General features: G+C 32.3%; 1 protein-coding gene across 2 annotated transcripts in view; it reads left to right on the top strand.

Annotated features, from left to right (window-relative positions):
• Window positions 1–529: 529 nt before the first annotated feature.
• The window catches only part of LOC127879996 (uncharacterized), a 39,158-nt gene continuing 12,439 nt past the window's right edge, over window positions 530–27,248 (top strand). Inside the window, exons 1-2 of one of the 2 annotated variants that reach the window (XM_052427171.1) lie at window positions 530–670; window positions 5,098–5,219. The gene's annotated coding sequence lies outside the window, so the exon portion shown is untranslated. Of the gene's footprint in view, window positions 671–5,094; window positions 5,220–27,248 lie in introns of both variants that reach the window. The other variant, XM_052427170.1, reaches the window with a different exon arrangement.

Below are 27,248 nucleotides of genomic sequence, written 5' to 3'. Positions count from 1 at the left end.
ATTTTTATATTTTTGTCAATCCGTTCAAACAATTTTCCCATTGGGCGCCCCGAAATATCATTACCGCTTTTACAATAAGCGTTGCAAACAGTTCACAAGAAAACACACGTTTAACAATAACTTTGTTTTTGTGTATAAAATGCAACACATGTCGAATGAAAAGAAACAAACACCGATAACATCATTTAAAAAGTAAATAATCATTTGATGACACAATTTGTTTATGTTGAGTTGGCGTATTAATATGCGGAGTCTATTTATAGCCTAAATAACGATAACAATATATTCGCCATTTTTACCAAAATGCACAAGAAAGGAGTGCTAACAATTAAATGGAATTATCTGGAAAAATTCAAGTATGTGTTCGTGTCAATTTTATAAAAAATATTTTATTGCTCTCACTGTCTGGAATCATACGGATATGCTTGTAGCGTGGTTGTTCAGTAAAATAAGGCCCTAGCATCCGGTGTACGTGTTGGGGATTCGACTTGTTGATTAAACGCATTCTTCTGTTACAGACCAATCTCAGAGCTGTGGAAAGCGAAAAAAACGATGCCGTGGAAATCTGAGTTTACAAAACATCCCCTTCCCATCGGTGAATCACTCATTGACGGGGTTGCAGTTGCAGATGGAGGAAGATTCTACTTTGCTACAGCAGTTTGATTTGAATGTGAGAGATTCTTTGAAATTTGTTTTGATTGATCCTTGTTTATCCCACTTTAGTTATTTAGACTGTTGACATTTTTGTGGCATGAAATTTGTATGAGCTGATGAGCTGGGATGTTTTCATCATTCAATTTTGGATAAAGTATTTTCTGTCAATGTAAAAATAATATAGTAATTGTATTGATAGTCTTAGGTAAATTTGGAAAAATCAAAGTACTGACAGTACTGGTGCGACGATGCTTTTGAAGAGTATGGATATAAAAGCATCAATTTAAGTTGATCTACATCATCACAATTGTGAATGTGGGTACGAAAAAAAATGTGTACGAACATTTTGAGAACGAACAAATCATGCCAAAAAAATGTGGTTACGAACAAATATTTAAGTACGAAACAAAAAATGGGCACACAAAAAAATTTGGGTACGAACACAATTTTGGAACGAAAAAAATTGGGTACGAAAAAAATTTGGTATGGAAAAAAATGGGGGTACGGGGACGTAGTACCCCTGGGGAACTTGACCCACAATCGCACATTCTTGGCCCTTTCCGTCGGATAAGTACCTCAAAGGCAATAGTATGAATACACATTTATGGCGTACCATTTGGGTCGAAAGTAAACAAGACCTAGTAGGTAAAAAGAGAAATGTACTTTGACGTACAATATGTACGTAGAATTACATTTTTTGTACTTCGATGTACAAAATTGTAATTCGACGTTCAGTCTTTACTGACCCTTGAGTGTAAGCCAATCAGAAGACGCCTTACATCTGTTGCTTTTAGAGATATTTGACATTGAACATTATTAATATTATTATGTATACCAAATTATGCGACTATCGACCGCTAACTAGTAGATATTGAGCGTATTTATTGAACAATATTGTTATTATTTATACCAAATTATGCGACTATCGACTGCTAACTCATAGATAATGTGCGTATTTATTGACTTGGCGTAGCGGAATTAACCTCTGACTTATGCAAATAATGGTTAACACAAAATTCAACCAAACCATGGAGGTAATTGTACATTTTTAATCCCGTAATCGTTTGGTAACTGTTTGGTTACCGTTGGAAATTTCCTACACAGTAATGCGCTGGGCCGTGATATTTCGCCCCGCATGGTCAATAAATACTCACAGTATGCTTGATAATTTTATTATAAAAGGTAACCTTGAATTTTCTTCAAATGGGTATTTAATCTATTTCAATGCATTAAATACTCGAAACTTCTTTGTAAAATGTTTTTTTTTTTCAATTTTGATATTTTTATTTATTTTGTCCTCATTTAAAAAAAGAGATTTTAAACATTTATTATGAATAAATCTGAAGAAAAAGCGGCTCATGAGACAAGTGTTTTGATCAGCTGTTAAGAAAATTTGTACATTGAAGTACAAACATGTCGACGTACAAATTTATACTTCGAAGGCTATTTCCTTTTGTACGTCGAAGTACAATTTTTGTACTTCGACATACATTTTGTACGTCAACGTTTATTTCTCTTGTCACTAAGTAGGTCTTGTTGACTTTTGACAGAAATGGTACGCCATACATATTTCGTAAGCGGTAATGCGGTCCTACCTTTGCACGTCAAAATGTAAGCGAAATATGTAAACAAAGTGGTAGCCTGTGTATTGAAGAAATGTACAGAAAATATGATAAATAAGCAATAGCGATATTTTTCTCAACCGCATAAGATTGATAGTTTGATATCACAAAGTGAAAGTAGAATTGTCAAAAATTACAACCTGTCAATGTGTTGTTTTTTCTGGCACGAGAGGGCGATTACACTCAATGTGTTCACATTTTTTACCATAGGCTTTACCAATGACATTTATCGTATGGGTGGCTTTGTTATTATTTATTGCTATCATGTAACTGCATGATTGTGTATATGTTTTACAATACACAAAACATAAATACTGATATAAATATACTGATTGAGCTCATAATAATCTGAAAACTATAGCCAGATCAATTAAGTACATAAAATACAATTTTGTGTCCTGCTTTCATGAAGACTTGAGATATTTATGCACATAGATATGGGTTGATCCACAAATGAAAATTATATTTGATCTGTGTTCGGTGCAGGCTCTTTTTCCATGACTGTGAAAGCTAAATTTTAATGTGAAAAAGATGTCTTTTTTTCTGAAGTATTTCATTCAACCATTAAATAAAATGAACTGTTCTGCATATAATTTGCAATTTTGATAGGTGTTTGTTAGGTTAACAACAGGAGATGACCATGGTGCCAGAGAAAAGGGATAAACATTTGAGATCTGGTCAGGGCTTCATATAAAAGTGGTAAAATGGTATACATTTTATATCTGGCCAGTGCTCAAGAGAAAATGTGTAAATTTCAGAAAATGTTACCATTTAAAAATGTTTAAATACCGCTTGACTAAGGCTCTTAATTCATCTAGCATGAACACTTGTACTATATCTTTTGAACACTTAAAAAAATATTTAATGTACAAATTTAATCTACCGTACAAATACTACTTTACATATATTTGACTGTATTGAATGTAGGAACTAGCTAAAATATCCATTCGAAAAAAAGATCAGGGGTAAAAATATTCATTGCCTGAAGCTCTGACGCTGGAGCTATGTTTCTATATCTTTAAACACACTGATTAAAAAAAAGTAAAACAATACAATGATACAACAGAGGGAAAATCATCCCCTCTAAACAACATGATACATAATTATGTATAATATGTTTGGATCTGGATTGGTACACAGTATGACCTGTAGGTATGCGCGCTGCGGGAGAGAGATGGGAGTGACTTACATTTTGGATTCAATTTAATCACTGAAATTCATCACTGAAGTTACAGTATGATCTCATTTGATATAGATGTACATGATTGTATCAAGCAACATAATTTAATATTTATCAGCATAAAGTACTGTCATGATTTCAGTATCATTTAAAATATTTCAGTCAAGTTTAACATTCATATACATTAATTTTGTAAATATTATCAATCTAAGTATACTAGATGCAAACATATTTGAATTAATACAGTTTGATATACTGTATATTATGTAACTACACATCCAAGCAGTCCATCAAACCATTGCAACAGAGCCACCTGGTATGCCAACGCACCAGCAGTCAAATGCCTTCTGACTTAGTGCAATTTTACTATTTATTACATCTTCATTAGTTACAGAAACATGTTTAGATTTTTATGTGTTTGAAAAAAATGTTTAATCTTTAATGACATAATCTGACTATGCATGTGCTAGATTTCAAAATCAAGGCCCTGGTCTGACACATTGGTAACATTAACGTTAAACTGTTACCAGTCTTCTGAAATTTTTTTTTTAACTATGTAATAAAATCTAAATAGGACACTGATTTTTCTTGTTTTAAAACAGTGATAGATCAGTTGTGGCCACTGGGTAATGACCCATTTTTGCTTGCTTGTCACGACCTTTAAACTTTCCACACTTCTATAATAGCAAATCTGGATTTAGGTGATCGTCAATGGTACATTTACACTTTAGCTCCGTATCATATGAAGACGTATATGACAAAAATGATAGTCCCTACATACAACAGTGTTCTAAAAGTGCAAAGGCTAATGAACAAAACATAAGGGAGGTTGTTCAAAGTTAATGTTAATGTTGTGAAAAGATACTCGCTTTAGAGCAAGTAAAGTTTTGCTACTCCACTTATAAAATGTTCATCTCTACAAGTTGTCGTTGATAGTCCTTTTTATTCAGCGTGCGCAGCAGCATTGATGAAAGTGTTAAGTTGATTACTGGTAATTTCTTTTATTGTATTACTCCCATGGACTTAATAAATGGCAATTTTTCTTTAATTGATATAGTTTGTTTGATGGTGGCTTCAAGGCGCAGACCTCATTCCAGATACAGATTATTCCTAGAGTCCAGAGTGTCAAAAGGCACGAAAACTAACCGACATCACTTGACATTAGTTCATTTTCCATTTTAAAAGGTTTGGTTTAACAACTTTATCAGGATGTATAGCTTATAAGCAACCATAAACGCATAAAACCAATTTACGCTGTGTTTGATTTCAGTTATTATTGTGGCGTTAATCCATGTGACCAATCATGTATTCAGTTGTTATTATGGCGTTAGCATTAATGTTTTATAAGCAACCATCTTTAACAATTACAGTTGTGCAATATTTCTGCACCATGGACCAGCCCCCTGTTCAATTATATTTCTGTGTGTTTTGTTTAAACTATTGGGGGTTATTTGGATGCATGTTTCATCAATTAAAAAGTGTTATTTCTTACGGTACAAGTAATCAAACGTTTAATCTTGTAAATGTTGCAACTCAGCTCTGCTTGTATATGAACATTGAACAGTTATGTAAATCTTAAAAGTTTATGCTGCTCAAACTAAGTGTCATGTGTAATTATTCTCATTACTTTATTTGCAGCAGTTTCGTCTGCCTGACTCGATAATAAGTGACCAAGTCACTGTCATCGCCCCTGAAAAGGCCAGAAGATCGGATGATGGGAACCTCTGACCTACACGAGTTCCTGATCCAGAGCAGCTTTAAAAGTAAGCCCTTATGATACATGCCATTATCAAAATGACATCTGCCTTAAAAAGAAGATGGATTATATTGTGTTTAACAAGCTTCAAAACATGTATTTACACATGACTGATTGAAAAGGTTTAAAGAGTTGACAGATATCATTGAAACCAATATTATTTCTGTTAATGGGAACATCCTGATAGTGTAAGCAAACGCACCTTTCTATATGGAGAGGAAGTTTAGGTTCAAATTCTGGTGGGGATACCATATAAAAAGCAACTCACATAATGTTTATACTGATTATACAAGCAATACTATTTGATGTCATAGTGTGTGGTATTTAATATGTAAATTAAAATATACATTATTTTTCAATTATTGTCTTTACCACACGCACATACACAGTAATTATGTTTTGTTTTACATCATGCCATGTATCATAAGTATTAGGGCACCATAATTAGCTTCACAAGAAATCAGATGTCAAAAACCAAAGGCCCATAATTCTGTCCTGGAAATTTATCAAAATAATAAAACTTTGTTTACTTTGAACAGAAAATGGTTCATCTTTGTTTCTACTACAGAATCAAATAAAAACGTATTTTGTCGTACATTATTCACAATCCAGGATAAACGCCGAATATCTTTTTTTAAGATAGTTCTTGTTTAAATTATTTTAATGTTACCCATATAATAAAACCATAATGTCAACTTATGTACATATATGTATTAAATCTGTCTGGCTAAAACATGTATGTGGTTGTTATTTATTTTCGACTTTCGATCGAAACTATCTGTACGAAACAAGGAAAAACAAAGAGGACATACATGAAGCAAATGCATCTGTCAAGGCTCTATCAATACACAATGCTTAATCAATTACTTACTATGTCATAGGGTAAATGTTCTAGGGCATATGATCTGTATAAAGTTCGTGAACAGGTACACCGACTGTCAGAGTTATGAGCTTAGCTATTTTATTGTTTGTTTCAAAATATATATTTTGTAGACGGCTGTATTGTTCAGCGCATGAATGATCTTTAATAATTTGAGTATTGTATACGTATTATTTATCATTTTGTTCTCTTGATTTCAAATATAAACACAATAAAAGTAACGGACGACGAACCAAGCCGTTTCAGTGACGAATACAGATATTATCGGTTGAACAAGTGTGTTTAAACAATTATAAAGAGAGTCTTGGACAGTGAGATTCGAATATGAACACAATTTTAATATCATCCAATTTTGCGGTTAAGACTTGTCAACATGCCACGTGTGTATTGGTGCAGTTACCATAGTGTTCAATTAATAATCGTGTCGTTTAATACCTGAATTTAAACAGGTATCTTCAAAACGTCCTCTCAATCATGCAGAATATTGCTTAATGAAATTTAGAATTGGCTATGATTATCCGCGGATCTTAACGGAATATTCATGAATTCCATGTGAATAATTGTATAATAAATGTAGTTTCATTTTCAGCGGTTTTGAATGCCGTTCAACTTGTTTAGACAACCGTTTTTCCTAGCCGCTCCGGGGCTTTGACCCAAGCTGTAATAATTAGTTGTTGTATTTTATATCGTAATCTACGTCCTGTATTGAATTGACAAGTTGTTCTTTGTTTTAAACGAAATACTGGAAAATATTTTTTCTCCAGAACCTACGACCCTATTCGACATTTAACTTATAATTATGAACTCGAAGTTTGATGTGATAAGGCGGGTTACACACAAAACAATACCATTAGTAAGTCTTATTTAGGACGAGTGGAAGGTTTGGACTAACGTGCGGACAGACAGACAGAACGACAGACAGACTAGACGGATAGAGCGACATCTGTATTCCCCTTTTCTGTGAGTAGGGTCATAAAAACATGCATTTATATTATTGCATTTTTTTATTTTAAGTTCTTTTTTTCATTAAACGAATACCGCCTAATGAAACGTTTTTATAGGATATTGATTTATTTACCCCAAGTAATTGCAGAATCAAGAGATTTAAATCGTGTTAAAAACAACAAAACAATGAAGGTGGCTTGCTGTTTTTGAGGAGGTAATTTTATTTCGATTTGTATTCCTTACATCTGCTATCAAATGAGTGCATTCCTTTTGTAATTAGGATGTTAATGGTCCCATATTTGCGACAATCTACGCAATGGGAATGCTAAGACAAGACTTATCCAGTAATTAATCATGCCACACTATATTGTTAACGACAATTGTTAATGGAAGATTTTCGTCTTACAACTTGATAATGCTGGGTCAGAAAACTATCGTATGATTGATACTTTCGAGTAATGGTTGGTTGGACGTACGGTTTGTATTGTAAACGCAAAAACATACGCAATCAAACAATCTTTACGTGGTTCATTTAAGATATCTGTAGATTTTGTAAGATGCTTTTGACGTGTATTATCTATCCCTTAGTGGCGTATGCCGATATAGCAGTTTTTCAATAATACAAGTATTATACTGTAGACACTTTTCTTCTTATACACGCAAAATATATTACATGTAAGATAATGCTGACGCGTTTAATCGTGTTTGTTCATAAGAGCAAACTACTTGTATGTATAATGATCTGAACAGCACAGAATAGCGGAGTATTTTCGGTAGATAAAACGTTGTTTTGCGAGGTCCTAATCATATGACTTGAACAACCGTAAACTTTATTTGGTAATACATTATGTTAACACTGACATGTATCGTAACATTTGACAAAGGCTTTCAAAAGATACAATGTGTAGCTGTGGAAATCCATCCTGTATAATTAATTTTCATAGCATTACTTATTCCATGTTGATATAATGTACCTTATTATTTATTGCCTCCCGCAAACGGCGGATGAAAATAGATCGGCGTTGACCGTCAGCCCGTCCGTACGTCGGTCAGTCTATCAAAAACGTTTTTTGACGTGGGATATCAATTCAACGAACTTTCTTGCTTATATAGAAATGCCTCAATTGTGAAGTCTTCATGTTTAAACACGTATTAACATCAATTATTCGTAAACATATTAGATAACTGTATCTGCATCTTATAACTTATAAATAAACCTTTCCAATAGTAGTGGCTGCGCAATTAACATAAATTCGACGCTTAAACACTTAAAATTGAGCATGACGTTAAAGATTTTACTTTCGGCTAACTGTTGTTTTCAATTCAATCTGTTGATGAAACATAATTTAAGTCAATAGTATCATTCATTTGAGTAATATGAAATCTTTAGCTGATGCTCGTATTAACTTCATTTTATTGTTTTCCAGACACGTTTAAATATGTAAATATGTTGGTCGTGTTAATATTAAAAGGTAATTACTTGCACCAGCTCTTCGTCATTGTTACGTCATCTCTTAATATGCCATAGGCTATCATGCCACGCGCGGTCGAAAGCTTTCTTAAAGTAAATGAAGTTGTGGAAGAGGTCAAGTTGGTGTTGTATTTATTTCTCAATGATGATTCTGTATTTAAAGATATGTTCCACTGTGCTCCGCCCAGCTCTGAATTCCTCTCAAACCTCGGTCGTTGGTCTATCATAAGCCAAATCTACCTACTGCGTCTGTTCCAGCCTTGGCGTTTCAGTCGCCTTGGAAACTGAGGATGTCTTGGGATCTTGACTATGATGCGCTCTAATTCTTCATAGAACTGTTCAATCTCCTCGTCTTTGTAGTCAGCTGTTGGTGCTTAGACCTGGACGATTGTGATGTTGTGAGGTTTGGCTGATAAAGGGATGTAAATGAGTCTGCTTGAGACTGGGATGCAACTGATTACACTGTTGTCTTCGTCCTTTTTAACGATGAAAGCACCCACGTGGCGATGTATAGTATCGTCACATTGCTGAATCGCTGAACAATATCTTAGGCCCTTTGTCTGTTGATGTTTCTCCAAATCCTAACAATCTAATATCGGCTAGTCCTATGATGTCCGAGCGGTAACGTTTCAGCTCGTGCGTGAGTTCATGAACCTTGCCACACGTATTGAGTGTTCTTTCGTCCCATGTTCATGTGGTTGTTACCTTTATCGCCAACTTGGTCGATGAATCAGCTTCAGTATCTAAATTGTCGCATCCATCCTGGAGACTTGCGAAGGAATGCGCGGTCGTTGTTATTCTGGGCCCCAATCGATGCGGCTTTTTATTCTGTATTTTTGTCCATGTCATTTCCTTTCATCGGGCTGAAAGCAATGGTGGCGGCGCCCGGCTCCTATCCAAGAATTAGCAACTGGCCGTATGACTCGTTAAATAAAAGACTACTTAAATAATCACAACCTAGTGTCAACGCAACGGAATGATCAATTCATAGAATTGGGTTCTTTGCATTCAACGTCTTAAGTTTTTACTGAAGCTCTAATAATAGTTTTATGTTATATCTATTGTTGTATGTATGGTTTTGTATTGAATGGTATTTTTCCTTATATTAAAGAACAGCAAATACATGTTTCTCTCCTGACAATATGTTTTTGAATATACTAATTCCTAGTTATCTTTAATACACATGCACATAGTTCTAAAACTTCAGACATGCTCCGTTATGTTTTAATCTATGTCAAACCCGAAAATGCGGTCGATTAAATTTTAAATGGTATCTATAATAATAACATTTGGAAAGATTAATATTAAATTGTAGCTAAGTTTATTTGTATCGCAGCTTCATCTGTTGTTTATATCTAACGAAAGATTTATCAATAGGATTGGGTTTTGATTATATAAACAAAGGCTTTTTAGTAAGTTTCATCTTAGTCTTTTTGTTAAACTTTCATTTTAAGCTGAAATAGTCATGCAATCGCAACATAAACAGGAAAATTAGGAAGCAACTATATTTGCTTCTGGATAGATTAATTAGCATTTGAACGCCATGCGTAGAAATCAGTTTGTATTTGCGTCTACCTCATTGAAACCGTTCATGCAATGAAAATTCTTGAATCAGTGTATTTATTGCCCCGTATCAAATCCCTACCGTAAAGCAATATAATTGGAGGACCGTAAACCGCTACAATTGGAGTCAATAATTAAAGGTATGTTAGCAAATATTTCAACGAAGAGTTTATGCAAAATGTCAATATAGAGATACCACGATATTGTGCGTGGATGAATATATTACATCCTATAGTAATACTCCCATTAACGATATCGCCGCCATCTAAGACGGTTGGTGTCAATCAACCATCATGATTACAGAAGAAACAAGAACATTAAATTGACGTGATTTTGGTTCCGTAATGACGTATGTTAATGCTAATTGTGTTGTTCTCATTCAGTTTATTTTGATTAATTTCGAAGTAAACAATATAGCACTGTAAGCAAAGAGCTTATTAACAGATGTACATTTGTTCATGAAATTGGTAAACCTACAGTATTCACAACTATCAACAGATGCGTCGATGCAAAGATTTCATCATTATGTTCATGTCTTTTCTTGTCACAATTTATTTTGTGTGTTTGACAACTGTTTGAAAGTGTGCTTATGAAATGAAATATAACTTCGTGCATAAGAGAGAAACTAACAATGCAGTTCTATACTTTAAATTTGAAACAGTTAATAAATTATGATCAGAAAGCGTGAAAAAATAAAAATAAACAAGAGCTGTCACCATATGATGACTTATGCCCCCTATAAACGCTTGATAGAAGTTATGAGCTTTTTTTCCAAGCCTAAACGCAGATATCGAAACCTAAACGCGGACCCTAAGTTCAAGGTCAAGGTCACAGGGGTCAAAATGTGTGTGCGTATGGAAAGGCCTTGTCCATATTCACATGCATGCCAAATATGAAATTTCAATCTGAAGCGACACAGAAGTATGAGCATTTTTCGAAACCTAAACGCACAGCGTGACGGACAGACGGACGGACATAAGGACGGACAGACGGACGGACGGACGGACAGACGGACAGTCCGATCACTATATGCACTCCTTCGGGGGCATAAAAAGGCAGTGTTATACATATGCATATTTCATTCCCAAATTCAAGCTTTGGTCCTGTGCAAAAGCATGATTCTAGTGAAAGTCTTGTCAAAATTTTAAAAGTATGAATCAATTACTGATATTATAGAAATATTGATATTGATATTTCTAAAAAGTTGACAATAATGCGTACAGCAAAAGTAATCTTGAGTCATGTGGGAAGGAATTAATTCGAGATAATAGTGAAAAACATTCACTTTAAAATGGTCGTTTTCATTTCAAATAATATAGCTTTACTATTAGACGTCCATACGTTTCTTCATGCACATTAAGTGAAAAAAATAAACAAAATCAACGTCTCTGCAACATAAATACCATATAAAGTGCCATATTATTGCTTAAAAATATAAGTATATCGAAGTTATAGAGTACCAACATTTTTTATCAAATTGTTAGGTTTATCTTAGCACATAGTTGTTCCCTTAATTGTATCTTTCGCAAATAAACATGTTTTCCTGTTATATTACATTGGTCGCCTCTATCACTCATTAAGAAAGCACGCGACATAAACACGCAAAACTTAACAATCCGCAATACTTTGAGGGAACACAGTGCGATAACAACAAAAAAAGATTAGTTTACAGTAACTATTGTGCATACATTGTTCTTCAATGTTTGATTGCGGTGTGAAATTAACCACTAAAAATCTAAAACCGTTATTATGTCAGAGTTAATCCCATATAATTGTCACTTACATAAGTTTTATAACAATTAAATGAAATACAACTATGTAGTGCACTGCTTGAACTATCAGCTCAGTTTCTATTGTCCCAATATGAATTTTACCATAAATAAAGAAACTCGAGCTGCAAAAAACATTCTAAATGGATGTTGCAGTTTCCAAGGCTACCCCGTATAAAACGCAAATACGATGCAGTGGCAACACATTTTCGCATGTACATGGGTAGATTATGATTTGGTTTGGCTTTGAAGTCGTAATAACTATTGACGAACTGATTAACATTGATTGGTGCGTACATAATTGGATGGTAAGTTTAATTATTGGGAAAAAAATCTAATAAACATCACAATATGTAAATTTAACATGATCGTACGTTTCATTGCGCTTGTAAGATATACGGTGTCGTTTTTAGATCAGCGTAAGGTTAAATCAGCAAGCGGAGATCATATTTAAGAAAGTTTGACCAAAAAGAATAAGCAATATTCCAATAAGTGGATTAAAATTGCAAACGATGTATGGAGTAATTTGCTACTGTACGGTTGACAAAATAAATATTTTATCACGTAAACGAATATCGCGTTCTTATCATGAATTGCATAGTCTCGAGCATTATTGCGCTCAGTTCTATGATGTATGTTAATGTTTTGTGTTAACCTTTATTATAATCACTTTAAATTTAATCCAAAAATGCGTTCAAAATAAAACGTTGCTCATTTGTCTGCATAAAAAAACTATTATTGCATCACGTATCTCTGGGACCACTAGTCAACAATAAATGAAATACAATGTATTACTATTTTGTTTCGAAATGCTAAAGCACTTGTGAAATAAAAGCACAAAATAGTAATTGTATTAATATCAGAATGTTTTTTTTTAATATACAATAAAGTGTTCACTTCTTGTAAATGGTTTTGAATTCAGGAACAACCATGGAAAATTGCACTCATGTGTGACTTATGTGTAATTGTCTTTGTTACAGTTACATTAAATGTTGCCCAAAGTAGTAAGCCGGATAAAAGTACTAACGAATTTCTGATGCACACAAATATGTTTGCTATTTCAAAACATTTATGCATAAAACAGGTCAAAAAAATTTAAATGTAGGGAAAATGTTGTTATTATCCGAAAACTATTTAAGACGCGACCTATGACTTAAACAATGAATAGTACGCAAAAACCAGAAGCCTGGACAAAATACTAAAGATGTTGTGTTTGCATTCGAACAACCCATTGAAACGACTTGAAGACATTTGAACAGACCGAAATAATTTTAATTTATTGTTATCATAGTTTGTTTCTTTCCTTAGCTGTCCTGCAAAATCAGTATTCCGCACTTTTTATTTTCATTACTAAATTACTAAAGTTACAGAAAACAATACAGTTTAAGCCAATGCAAACGTTTTACTTATTGCAGTAAATCAGTACGTAAAACACTTAACCAAATTAAGCTTTGATTATTACTGGAATGTTTGTTTTCTTTTTCATGCAGTGGTCCTTACAATACAAATCCAAATTTTATTTATGTTTATATGTCAATTTCATTTGATTTTAACCATGCACATAAAAGTCGGTAAATTTCATTTTATTTTAACCATGCACATAAAAGTATTAATGTCCATTCTTACTTTCCTGATCGGGACCACGATTAACTGAATCAAATGGCTGGACTAACAATTCATTGTATTTCTATTAAAGTAACCAATAATGCCTTTATTGAACAAGTCAGTTGCTACTGTTAAGAATAGTACTGTCTAACTCCAAAACATTATTACGCAGTGGCCCAGAAATTTCGTGTAAGTTTTTGTTGTATTTGATATTAAATTATACGCATACACATCTTTTTTTTCATAGTCACTACTATATTCATGCAACATGTTTATTCACCTGCAAATTCTTAATTTAACTACTATTTTACATCTGATCTGTGTTATGTCATGTATGTTTTTTCCTTAACGACAGAAATGCAAAGACTTCTGATTGTTCAATTAACATTCTAAAATTTTCCTTCCAAGTGAATCAATGCAACAAATACACCACATCACCACTGCTAACACTTGTATCCCTTGCAAAATGTCATAGATCCTGACCGTTTTCCTTTTCTTTTTTGGTTTCTGTGAACATTATCTCACTAGAATAAATAGTTTTTATCCGGCGCTTGACAAAACAGCTTCTTCAAACAAGAAACAAAGAAAAAACAAATGATACAAGCGTTATTTCAATTAATATTTTAAATCCAATTTCAAAATAAAAAATATTTTGGAACGTAAATGATAGAATGATGTAGAATACAAAATAGAAGTATCACTCAAAGGTACTTTAAATTAATCAGTTTCTCATTGATAAGTTAGACTGAAGATACTTTCACTTTCAATCAGCGAAAACTTGCTTAGTCAGTCGATCTTGTTGTTCTAACAACAAACCTATTGCTTCGTTACCAACGTGTGTGATTTTGGACAGATTTTAAATGAGCCAGCATTGTAAGTACCTTTCGATTAGAGAACATTTCCAAACTCTACCATTTGCCGTTATTGTAAAATGTACGTGTATTTAAATCAAATATCTTTATATTCTCACGTATTGCCCTTTAATATGAATTACAATGCTATAGAATTAAAAGATATTAAGATGTGTGAGTGTGTGAGTGTGTGTTTGTGTGTTGTTTTTTGTTTATGGGCTGATGTGTGAGTTTCAACGTGCGTTTAGACCAATTTAAACACTAAATTACTTGCATTCTCAGTGTAAGTGCGTTAATCAAATCTTTGATTATGAACATGTATAATTCCGATGTGTATGTTCTTATTGTGTATTTTCTGCTGTCATTTGGCCTGCTTGATAGATTAACAGAGTTAAATGTGGATATTCTGGTAGATTTTTTAAATACTTATTACATTTAAATGTAGTGTGTACACATATAAAGGAAACAATTGTGAATATATAAATGGGATGATATAGGATCTAGCTTTTGTTATAGCGATTAACGGAAATCATATTTGATAAAGTACATAAATAAACATAGTTAATAATAACAAATGAAAAACAAATGAAATAATAAAACTTATATAATACAAACAAATAAATACTATGTTCATAGTATTCGGTGATTGTTAGCATAAATAAAAGTGTCCTGGGAATTAAAGAAAAATACTTTTAACCCCTATTATATTCTATAGGTAGTAAATAGAACTTTCAGAATCATTTTCTTGATCATGATTTTGGTTGTTAATGAAAAATATTTATGTTTGTAGAATAGAAATTAATATATATATATATATATATATATATATATATACAGACTAAATGTATGTAACGGCTTGTTAAGAAAGTCAGGTTCCCATTACTCGCTTTTATTTCGTTCTTTATGAAGCACATTATTTATATGTTTAAAGAGCTTAGCTTTTATCTTTATACATTTATCTCAGATTTCCAAAGCAATATATCTATTATGATTGCATGTTTTGGTTTGTTACGTGTATAAAACATAGAAATGATCTTGTTTATACATAATTTGTTTGATAACTTTAAAGTTTATTATCTTTAATAGATGGGCCTAATTTCTTTGCATGAATTCCATTACGTTTATCTATCTCAGCATGCACGTGTTTGTATAATCGCTTAAACTGATATATTGTAACGAGCAAAAACCATGTTTAAATGTTCTTTCTTATAATCTGTTCAATTCAATCTCTTATCTCTTTACAGAGTGCTGAAAAGACTAAAAACTGTTAATAAAATATACATTAGAATTATGATGACAAAAACACGCCGAGCATTAAACTCAATTTGCCACTTATTATTTTTAAGTGGAAGCAACTGTACACAGAAACTTGTAACCTGTATGTGAATTTTAGTAGATATTGTATATGTGGTAAAACAAAAATCATAGTATTATTTTTGATGCGTTTATATTATACTGTCAATATTTACATCAAACACAGACTTTCCGGAAGACAAAACTTAATTGACACAACTTAATAGTTAATCTGTATATTTAACTACATCATAAAAAGGCCTCCCAGTGCTATGACAACAGTTTGATTCGAGATCGAGTGGGTAACTTCCTTTAAAGGTTTGCGAGTCGCTAGCAAGAGTTTTACTCCAGCTGTAATAGATGGAGTTTTCTTACATTTTTATAACAGTTTAAACAACAGTTCCAAGTCACTGGTCCTTGTACTCAATGCACATTTACTTAGTAATACATTTGATTGTTAGTGACTACATGTATGGACCTTTGCGTTTTTGGATTTATAATTAGTATTTTCATTAACAGGCTATTGTATTTTAATATGACGAATAGCATATGTTATAAGCAATTTAATGCGATAAATAAATTTTAAAAAAAAGCATTTCAAGCTCCGCATTTACGGATGCATCACACAACGTTGACATAACAGCCAGTTTAATTAAGAAACCATGTTTAAATGTATCCAATCGCACAAAAGGGACTCTAACTTACACTATATACCACAAGGACGATATTACTAAATGTTTGATTATCATGTCTACTGTTTGCGTTTTGTTGTCATGAAATAATGTCAAACAGCCATGTACACATATATAAGACGATGTAAATTAGGAACAAATAGTATACATCCTTATGTATAAACATTTAAAAAGCAAAACTATCTATCATGGACTGTTTATGTTTGATTAAGATATGAATCTAAATCAGCTTTATCCAAAACATACGTTACATAAAATATATGTTATAATACATGAAAATCGTCAATTTCAAGGACAATAAACATGTTTGGTCACGTAAGTGCTCACTTATATCTGTATTTACTATTTATGCATTTCACGGACAAACATTTACCCGAATCTAATATTGCTATCTACAAATTATGAACTATATGCAATTATTTCAGAATTGTGTACTTCACAAGAATCCAGATTGACTGCTCTCTTTCAGTATCTTCGTGTTATACACTAAACGTGTAGATTTATGTTTTCATGTATAAACTGTCACGAACTGCGTCCTTGCTTAGCTTTTTAACAAGTCGGTAAAATAGTATATATACAACACCTCTATGACTTTTTAAATAGTACAAAATTACAACAGTAAGAAAACAAAAGTTTTTAAAATGCTTTGGATGCATTCTGATTATCGAATAAAGAATTTCATTTTTACACTGTTGGTGTGGTTTATGTTAAACATACAATAAGAACTGACAGGTTTTATATAAGTGTCTTAAAGGCTCTATAAAGGTGACGATCCGAAATTATTTACCGATTTTTTTTTTCATATTTTATTTATAAAAATTATCAAAAAACGATATATAAATGCTATTGGACATTACCACAAAATAATGAGCAATACAACTTGGTTTGAGCTCAAAATACAGTGTCCTCCAAGTCATTGTGTTTACAAACAATCAGTTTATTTATATCGCTGTTTACTCGGGAAAGTGAAAGTAAAAGTGACTCAGGTCACCAAAAATATATCGTTGATTTTCAACGTTTTCCGGTGTCACTCACAAAGTAGGTCTCTTTTAAATGGTTTAAATGTTTGTAATGATCGAATAAATTACTTTCTGCTGATAAAAAGTTGTTTAAAATAGAATAAAAATTGAATTTTATTTCGGCTATTTTTAGCATACGTCAGCGCTCTGAGGCTACACATCACGTTGGTTGCAAAGTTGTAAACATTTCTTCCAATTATGAAACGGGTATATCTTCCATAATTTTTGACAACATTGCACCTAAGCTGTGTTATAAGCATTTTTTATTCAAGAGCAACTGAGATCTGGTAAGAATTGGACCAGTTTATATGCATAATAATTGGATTTGTCACCTTTATAGTGCCTTTAAAGTAGCTATAACGAATATTGTCTTTATAAAAACAATTGCCCAATACATGTCAAAGAAAATATCGTCATAAAACATGTTGTTTTGTTTTTTCGTAAAGAACAGAACAAAATAATATAAAAACGCTTTACAGGTATATATTATATATTCTATACAAGCAATGGTTTTATTTCAATGAGAATATCGTCATGAAATACATTTATCTAGTTTTGAAAAAATACGTTAGAAACCCATAAACCATAGCTTTGTTCACATGCATTTACATGTATCTACACTGCAATTTTGTCTGTGTTATATGAGTTAAAAATGTGTACACTTTTTTATAAGCCAGACCACTTTCTGATGGTGTCCTTAGTTCGGAAATGCTATTTAACGCACATATTTCAGGTTTGTGGTCAAGTTATTGTGTTGTTCCATGCCAAACTTCTAAATTGTGTATATGCATATCTCTGACAACTCGTGGATATAGAAATGTTTTCGCACATTATCGTTGCTCAACAATATTATCTAACATTTACTCTCCACAAGGATTCTGTTTGATTACATGTTTTGCGATCAATTTAATGAATGTGTTCCAGAGACGTCAATTACTTATTGTTAGATTACCAGCATATTGTTACAGTATCTCTTATGTTAGAATTTACTTTTTTTGTAAATAATGCCAGAAGCAGATAAGTTGCTCATATTAAATTGCAATACAATTGCCATAGCAATTCTAAATCACTGAGTCAGATCGAGAATAACAGCTATTAGACGGGTTGCATGTGTGTGCCTCATAAAAAACACATAATTGCTCATTAATCACGTGAAGTACTCAATAATTCAATCTAAAGAGCAAAGACTTATTTCTTTATAGATAGGTAAACATATGACTTAGATTTTTTATATAATATATTGTTGTTTCTGTAGGAGTAACTCATGCGAATTATTGTTTATGTTGTTTTTTTTTATTTGTTATAAAGACATCATACAAAACTTAACTAAATAATGCGCATGACTAATTAGTAACAGCAGAAAAAAGTTCATTTTATAGAGCATTAACAAAGTGTTAAACAAAATAAAATAAAAAATATTATAGTGGTGAAATAAACCATGTATTCATACCAAAATGCAGATTGGAATACTGCATTAAAAAGGGATTAACTTTCTTTAATCTTTGCCTTTAAATAAAACTTTATTTATCAAACATAATGTTATACTATAATAAGGTTAGTAATGTTAACAATTTACCAACTAGAAAAACCATTTAAGCTTGAACACATTAATGCGTCAAGCAGATAATTTCGAAACAAAACTCGTCTAATTTAATCATTTTATTATCAGCCTGCAAAATAATGAAAATAAAGATAAAACTTAAACTCAATTTGTTGACATTCACATCTGTTTTAAAAAATTATATAGAACAAGAGATTGCCAAGCAATTTGGTCCCCTACCGGTGAAACTCCACCATTGTCAGTATTTTTTTTTATATATTTATTGCCATAACAACCAGAATTCTTGACGTAGGAACAAAATGAATTTTCGTGCATAATCTCCATATTGCCATCTGTCCATGTTTCAAGTTTCATGAAAAAAATATAAAGAACATATATAATTATCGCAGGGTCCAGAAAAGTGTGACGGACTGACAGACAGACAGACTGACAGACGGAGCGAAAACCATAGGTCCCCTCCGGTTTCACCGGTAGGGAACAATAAATATTGGAATCAAAATCTAGCAAACACAATTAATGAAATAATTTATCTCCTAGTTGAATTTTGTAAATACAAATTCCGCGACAAGGAATATTATTAAGAGCGGATTCAATAAGATACAAAAATACACAAATAAGGCCTTAACATGTAACTTACGTAGGTACAACTCACTATTCGTTCGTTTGTAATGCATTCCCTCAGTCTGGATAGGAACATCCTTGTCTGCTATAAAGACACGCAAGTTTTCGTGGTCGCATTTGTGGACAGAGTATCCACTGACCAGATTGCACTAGTGCGAAGAATGTTCTGGAGCAAGACTGTCCGCTTACGGCATAAGACCAATTGTCGCTTTATGCGGCTAATTTATCAGATTTCTCATCTGAATTGCAAGCTAAATACGTATGTTTTCTCTTAGATATATCTAAAATGACATTCGTCACAGAAGAAATGTGTTTACAATACGTAATGACATTTATTTGATGAAAGAAACGAATGTTGTATTTCCCTTAGTGGCCACAGGCTATGTTATCGAACGAAAGATAATATAAACACAAATCATATTAGTTTTGTTATTTTAAAGAACTGTATGCACTTATTTTGATTATACCGAATGTGAAAGGAATGATCTAAACCTTGCAAATATTTCAATCAGATATATTTTGGACAAATCCAATCGATATGGTATCTTTATATAACTGACTAAATTATCTATATATTTGTGGTTCCTATTGAATCTATCGTTGAAGACATGCTACAACACTTATAAAGACTTATAAAGAATGAGAATTATGTCGCTGGTATTAAATGTGACTGGTATTGTGACTGGCGGGGATATGTGTTAGCTTCGGTGCTTCAAAAACTGACGAAGACTGTCGAGGGATTTTGGTACCTACGCTGATGTTTTGCATCATTGAATCAAAGCTTCCATCTCAGCTCTCATATACATGGAGTGGGTGTGGTATGTTGATATTGCTCCTGACTGTCACTGTCTGTCCTGGTATTGCTCGTATGCTTCAGTAAGACCTCGTTTGTCTGCACGTATCCATTCTTCCTTGGCGTACCTTTTTAAGCACAGCAAACACCAGGGCTTCCTAAATCGCGTCACTGTGCCCAGAGTTTGTGTTTCTCTGTGTATTTCGACAAGGGGTCAGCAGTGCGGTCAATGGCCCTTCATCTGCTTTAAGCTAATCATGTTGCTTCATAAGCATCGCTTTTCTTTCTCGTACAAATCACGATCTGACTGTTCAGTTGTTTATTATTCCGAGGTAACCGTTGTGATCCTACGTTAGTGGACTTAATACTGGAGGGGAGAACTGTCCAGCATCTGTAAACTAAACTGAATGTTCGTCGAAAGTATAAAAAAACTTTCTATACAAACAATCTAAAGAATTGTTATAAATCCCGTTTTTAGTTTAATATTTGTGTGTATCAAATGTTTTAATTTGTCAACGATATTGTTTGACTGATGGCTCTTGATTAATTTGTGAAACTTCATATCAACATTGTCAAGTAATGTTTAAGTCATCGCTGTACGAGTATCTGTGTCTATCCGGATAAACTGTTTTACATTTTCATATTGTTAAAGTTAAAATTGAAATCATGAATTCTCCCGGCATATGAGACTCAAAAAGCAAAGTGGTTGAGACGTTGACAATCTAAATTAACTAATTTAAAATGGAAACCTTTCGCAGTCTTCCTAATGGAAGCATACATTTTATATACACTATTATATTAAGGTCGGACTTGTTAATCAAATGTACTTTCTGGATTTGTCGAACTTAACTTTTCGTCTGAACGTCATTCATTTAATTATTCTTTGATTGACGATATATCACGTAACGTGCGCTCTTATCATGTAACGAATTTGCAACGCAAGCAGTGAATAGAATTGAAGGTTAGGAGCGGAGAAATTTTGCCTCCAATAAAATTATTAATATTCTTCGTTACTCGGTTAAATGGTAGGTTCATATTCAAATTTAACATATATATTCAATAATCAAAAGTAAAAAAACATAATGTTACAGTTCCATCCTTATACAATTTTTTATCTTGCACAATATTACAATGCAGAGCTCGCTAAAAAAAAATATATTGAGATAGAACATTGTACGGATGTTTTGGTTCTGTACTAGCATGACTCGCATGTTTGAGTTGCTTTCATAATCCTATATATTTAATTGTTTTAAGCTTTCCTTAACATGAAAATTTCATTATTAAAAATCTATCAAAAAATATAAAATCGGGACTACAAGTCGGACAGCTTTCAGTCTCTATTTTGATACAACTAACAAAAGAAAAGAAATCAAAACGTTCACTGAACAAATCACTGTCATTAGCGTTACAATATCAATCGGCAGGCAGTAAAAGCAAAATAAAGGTGACATTTAATTGTCTAAAAGTTAACTTCGACAAACAAACGCGAATGGCAGCAGCAATCGAAGAAATGGAATCAAAGTTATTTTTCGATGTTATGGGAAACGAAAAAAACTAAGTTTAATTGAGATACTAGACATTTAAGCACACGCTTGAAACGTTGTCATTCAATTTTACAATATATTTCTGAAGCGTGAGTGCTTTCGCGTGCGTTCGAAAGCTGAACATTTGCATATTCTAGCAATTGCTGAATAAATGATATATGGAATTCAAATTGAAATCCCTTTTAGCATGTATGTTAATACGCGTTTTAAACACACTGTAATATAGGAAACTATTTGGAAGAGTTTTAATGTGGATTAGTTTCCGATGAATCATATAAGTTAATGTGCTGTGATTTGCTCGTCTTTAATTCTTGAAATATGAAACTTTTATCTAATGGATAATGTTCTTTTAAGGCTTTTTTCTCGTCGTCTCTCGACAATATTGGCGGTAAGGCTAGTGGAGTTTCATTATTCCTATATATTTTTAATCGAGGCAAATGCATTAAATTTCTGCATTAAATATCTGAGGGTTTGCAATTATTTTTCTTGAGCACGAGTGTTCTCTAGATGGGACTCTATCGACATCTAGCGGATTGAAGTTTCAAGTTGTACACATGACACTGTCTATATACTGGCATTATTAATAATCGACAAAATAATCTGAATTTTTATGCAACTCTTTATTAACACAATTCCACAAAAAATGCCCATGTGTGTTTAGAGTCTTAAAATATTAAACGCATGAGTTACATAAATAACGTTTTCAAGTATACAACAAAGCTATAAAATGGGTCTTTAACAATTGATACATATGGAGTTCTTTAGCTTTTAACCTATACATATGACTGCCAAAGTATTATTTAAGTCGATCTTCTGTTTCCTAATTTATTAACTACACATGTTTTAATATTTAGCATATACATCCAAACTTTACAATACGGCATTGTTCACGGATATGTTTTGAGATTTGGTTTGACCAACCTTCTAGCCGGTTTGTAATCTCAAATTTGTTGCCCCTACATATTTTGCAAGGGCATTTCTAATGTGCTTATTCCAGAATTTATCATGTTTGTTGTAAACAATTTTGCCCTTATTTATGCGTTGTAAATTCACACTAGTTAAGATTTAAAAGGGATTGTAATGGGTATTTAAATAATTTTAACAAGTCTGATGATTTGCAACCCTTTCAAAGCGGTTGTAATATCCCATTGGTTTTTCGTGACTGTTCCAATACTGCTATCCCATCTGCAATTATTTTATATTAACTGGTGTTTTGTTATTATTCACGTATTATGGAGTATGTTGGTGACTTTCATTAAACTAACAACTAGCGTTATAGTTTCTCTTCTGATGTTTTTGGAACTTCAGTCTGCATATATTCTATCACAGTATATTTATTGCTCGGCATTGGTCGTATGTATGTCTTTTTTTGGTTTCATTAAACAAATATAGACATACTATAGATGAAAATTTCAGTCAGGGTAAAAACAAGTATTAATGGATTATGTGTTTTGAACTACTGTCAAACTGACACAGCAATAACAGTATAACAGAATATAACTCCGATTTCCCGAACAGAAGAGACCCCAGGATCAACAGATCGAGCGTCTCAATTAAAGGCAGCATGGCAACTTGTTTAAACGATAATAGGAGCCTTGTAGAAAATGAATGTGTTTCGATAGAAAAGAATGACGAACACTAAAAAAATGCATTCAAATTAAGATTAAAGAAGTAACTTAATTTAAAAAGCATATATGATTAGAGTACCGTCTACATTTTCAGTTGTTTTTGTTGTAATAAAAAATATTACAGAAAACATCATTTAGGGTTTCATAATAAAGGTTATACCACAACTCTTTTAAATTATCATTCAAAAATTACGCCAATGACGACGTGAAGTCGAGCGAGTCAACATCGACACTTCTGTCGATACTTGGTTCCATTCATCAATTAACTGGATAGTTATGTCTATTAACGTTAGAATATATACATCACTGTGCTTTACAATGGCATGGTGATGTGTAACATGACATATACAGATCGTTAAGAATAATTAACCACACGACACAACTGTTGGAATTAATATATCGTTTCGTTTCACTGTTAAATTTGTGTAAAAATGCATTAATACTGGCAAATAATTTAATAGCGGCGTTTGATAATGCTTTTACGTATGCAATATTGTTTTTGATTTTGTTTTTCATTCTATATTAATTGCTATACTCAAGTTTGTTCAATCTATATAAATAACAATACTCAAACTAATACACGAAGTTATGTTTGAAGCTTTAAACATTAATCAGCAATTTAATTAGTTTTGACGAAAGATAGAATTTAGTTTAAATTCAATAGTGCATTTTGCAAATTACACAAAAAAATGACTGATGGCCACATGTTTTAATTTCACTCTCCGAATAGTATTTATATGTGATATCTATATATCAATTGTAATATGAATCTGTTTTAGCTCCACCCGAAAGAAAAGTCAAAAACATCAACACAGCACAGTGTTCTGAGGCAATTAAAATATCATTTTAATAAATCAGCATTTATAATGAACATGGATTGTTCAACAATTTTTTTATTGATAACTTTCTGTTATTGATAATGTTTAACTATACCAAAAAGGAAACTTTTAATTGAAAGAAGTAAATTTTAACTACATTTTACAAGGTGCGAAACGTGTTTTAGAAACTTTCTGATGCTTGAAATCACACGTCTTGAAGTAAGAAGCAACGCAAAAATGATTAATTACTAGATTTACATTCGGAACTGATCCATCTTCAAAACACATTATCTTTAGATGTGGCACATTTTACAAGAGAGAAGAAAATGTATTCTGACGAGTTTTAACAGCTTTTTAGCTGTGTAAATCTCACTTTTAGAGTCAGGTGACAAAGTGTCCTTTCTAACAGCAATGCATCTTTAAAAACTATTATCTAAATAAACAGCTTGTCTAACTTTACAGTGTAAACATTATGGCCTCTTCTTATGCGTATAACAATAGCCGATGCATCAAAGCATGTGCATGTGTGTGATAGATTTAACCTAGCCCTCATTAAATTCCACTATCATTCATTAGTTAATGTAAAAAAAACGAGAACAATGGAGGAGATACTTCAAGATATTTACATTCCTTAAATACCACTTCATTCACTTCTGATATATACGAATCTCAAATAAAATACAATGTATTTTCTTACTTATCGTTAATAAACAAAACACGACTTATATAGTGTTCAATACAGTTTCTGAATTTGGTAAAGCATATGGACAGTACACTGTCTGCATTAAACATCACAAACATCAAAAAATATAATAATTCAACACAGACATATTAACACAATTAATGTTCACTACATGAAAAACATTTCATTCATACACATAAACATTATCCGTCCATTTAGTTTTTTCATCTCTAAGTTAATCAATTCCTGCATTATTTATTTAAGTACAAGAAGGAAATAAACTCAAAATTAAACTACGTCTTAATAGTTCGACTGTCAAAAGCTGTATTACGGGAAACCGCCAAACACACTCGATTTCCTCGCGCAGATTTTCAGTGTGCCCAAGCGTTTATTACATTGCATTATGGGAAAATAATTTTCTTCTAATTACTCAAACGGTGAAAATTATATTTTTTAAGCAAAACAAATAATAATTGCTTAACTGTAAAGTTACAATGTTGTAGTATTATTGATTGCTGTTCCACAGTATTATTATTGTTTACTGTTCATGAATGATCTGAAATAATTTAAGTATTTTTTCAACATAATATGTTCACAGTTGGTAACCTGTTCAAAGAAGTAAGTGGATAAAATAGATGATGTTTTCTCCTGATAAAGATTCTTGACTTTTATTACGTATATAGTACTTGTTTATTCAAAAGTATTAGCATATGATACGTATGCACTGAAAAACAGTGTCTAAAGTGTCACGAATGTGAAAAACGAAAAAAAATTAAAGCAGAACCAGAAAGTAAACAAAACTTAAATATCAAATAAAAATCATTATATATGGCTTGACATAATTGATTGATAAATATCAATCGTACCGCGAATTACATCGGTGTATTTGAACAAAAAAATAAGCAGTACTCTGTTTCCTATGACAACGTTATTTTGTTTAAAAAAAAACACTATTTAGAATTTTGGTGAAATCTACAATTCAAACTATTTGTTAGTATTTGTGGATGAAATTAATTGAGCCTTTAAGGCGTTAATGCTTCTTTCATTCGAACAGCTTCTTCACTCTCTGAGATGTATTATATTGTGTTTGATGTTTGCCTGGGTTATGTGGCGTCATGGTTTGTTAGAGTCTGCTATAAATCTTGGTATCTCTGTCTTCACTCAGGGTTAACTGACTCTTAGCTAATGGTCAAAAGACCTACCGTATTAAAACAATGAGCGAATTATTTTCCATGTATCAATAAAAAAAACAATCTGGATAAGGATGATAGCGCTCTTCTTCGTCTCATGGTGTGAACTGTATTGTAAATTTAAACTTGTTAATCCTTCTAAATCCTGAATGACCATTTACGCATTTTTGATTGAATTGGGGAAAACTCAAACCAAAATGCAAGAATGAAAGATTCTAAATGGATCCGTGATTTTGAATTGTTTGATTACAAGATATTTACACAAATCAAAAGTGAGTAAAACACTTTAAATAGCGTGACCAAAATTCAATTTGGTCTATTCACTTTGAAGAAAATGAAATAACCACCAACCAAACTCACATGCTGCCGGGAACGGGAATGAACCCTGGTCGCCTAAGTGAGAAGCGAGTGTACCAACCACTGCGCTAACTGGACAGCCAAACAATAATTTGTGAAACGTGATGTGAAAATTGTCAACCAATTATTCAATGATCGCTGTACAAATTTAATTGTGTCCATCCGCATATATTGTTTGACGTTTCTCATATTATATAAATTTAAATTGTACTCGTGTATTCTCCCTTTGAGACTCCAAAAGCAAATGATTGATTTTTTAACAATTTAAATTTACAGGAAAAGAAACTTGTCGAGGTCTTGCTAATGGAATCACACAATTTTCAATGCGGTACTCAATGACCTTTTTTAGAAGGCGAGAAGTGTAACTGAATCTATAAAAAAAATCCCAAGCAGATACATTTTCTGTATAACTTCAATATTATATTAAGGTCATACTTGTTAATCAAATGTACTTTGTGGATAGGTCGCACTTTACATTTCGTCTGCACGTCATTCATTTATTAGTGATTATTCTTTGATTGACGTTACTGGCGCTCTTAGCATTTTACTCAATTGCAACGCAAGCAGTGAATAGAAGTGTAGGTTAGGAGCGGGAAATTTTTCCTCCACTAGAATTATCAATCTTCTTCGTTCATCGGTTAAATGGTAGGTTCATATTCAAAAGTCAACAATGAAAATGTTACCATTCCGTCCTTATACAAAATATTTATATTGCACAATATTACAATGCAGAGCTCGCTAAATAGAAATATAT

Source organism: Dreissena polymorpha, chromosome 4 (genome assembly GCF_020536995.1).
Source record: "Dreissena polymorpha isolate Duluth1 chromosome 4, UMN_Dpol_1.0, whole genome shotgun sequence".
In the NCBI taxonomy this organism is placed as follows: Eukaryota; Metazoa; Mollusca; class Bivalvia; order Myida; family Dreissenidae; genus Dreissena; species Dreissena polymorpha.
The sequence above is the reverse complement of the archived record's forward strand: the minus strand, read 5'-3'. Positions and strand labels throughout refer to the sequence as shown.